The 1,115-nt window shown below is 64.3% G+C and overlaps 1 non-coding gene across 1 annotated transcript in view; it reads left to right on the top strand.

Moving 5' to 3' along the window:
* The first annotated feature begins 999 nt into the window (after positions 1-999).
* The window catches only part of LOC124774782, a 1,909-nt gene continuing 1,793 nt past the window's right edge, over positions 1,000-1,115 (top strand). The window contains exon 1 of the ribosomal RNA XR_007015498.1: positions 1,000-1,115. This exon is cut by the window's right edge and continues 1,793 nt beyond it. This is a non-coding gene — a ribosomal RNA (small subunit ribosomal RNA).

Raw genomic sequence — 1,115 nt, 5'->3', positions numbered from 1 at the left:
TAATGGTTGAAGTTGCAAATGGCGATGGACGCCTACGTTTTCTGGTGAAGTTACGCAAATGAAGAAATGGTAACCCGTTGTGGTGCGGTTGTTCTCGCTAGGGGTGAATCGGTGATGGCGACGATAGGTTGAGGTACTAACCGGTTGTTCCAGCGATACCCACCATGCCGACGAAACTGAACGGCATCTGGGTGTGAAGCGATACGCGGCGGTGGCTGGGTGGGACCGTCCCCGGCCGGTGAGGGGGCGCCTCCCGGCGTGCTGGCCGCGCGGTGCGTGGGCGCACGCGCTACAGCCGGCTGGTGGGGGCGGCCAGTGGCAGGCGCGCCGGCCGACGGACGCGGCAGGCGTCGCAGCTGCGCGCCGGCGCACCCTGCGCGCGGCGCCGTGCGGCCAAAGTAGGTCCTCGCGGGCCCGGTGCGAAGCGCGGTGGACATCTGCAGTGTGCTGGTCCGATTGAGGACTGTGTGCGTTGAGGATGCGCCGCCGCCCGGCGCTCGGCGCCGCGACGCCGTCTGCTGCTCGGTCGCCCCAGCGGTTCTCGCTGGTGGTTTGTATCGCAGCTGTGCGGATGTGTTGGCGTGTGCGCTGTGCTGGGAGAGTTCGCTTCGGCACCCAAGTGGGGCTTTTGTCCTTCTGTGGCGCTGGCGTTGGAGCTGCCGGTCACCGTAGGTGGCGCGTGTTGTCTCCCGCCGGCAATGCCACGACAGCACGCTCCCGGGCCTCTGTCGGCAGCGGCAAGCTCAGTTGGGAGCACGGGTGGTCGCACCGAAAGCGTCTACTCGCCTAACTCCGGGCGATTGCGCCTCTCTCGAACCCGACCAAGTACTTGGGACGGCGCTGCGCGCCGCCGGGACCTGAGAGGGTTTCGAGGTGTATTGTGCAGGGGAGCTCAGCCTCCTCCTGTTTGCAGAATGATTGAGCGGACGCTTGCGTGTTCGCGCGGGCCCCCGGGACACACTCCCGGGCGGCCGGCTGCTCAGCTCTAGTTGACGCAGCTCCCTGGTTGATCCTGCCAGTAGTCATATGCTTGTCTCAAAGATTAAGCCATGCATGTCTCAGTACAAGCCGCATTAAGGTGAAACCGCGAATGGCTCATTAAATCAGTTATGGTT

This window comes from Schistocerca piceifrons, unplaced genomic scaffold (assembly GCF_021461385.2).
Source record: "Schistocerca piceifrons isolate TAMUIC-IGC-003096 unplaced genomic scaffold, iqSchPice1.1 HiC_scaffold_985, whole genome shotgun sequence".
In the NCBI taxonomy this organism is placed as follows: Eukaryota; Metazoa; Arthropoda; class Insecta; order Orthoptera; family Acrididae; genus Schistocerca; species Schistocerca piceifrons.
This window is presented reverse-complemented; position numbering and strand designations above follow the sequence as displayed.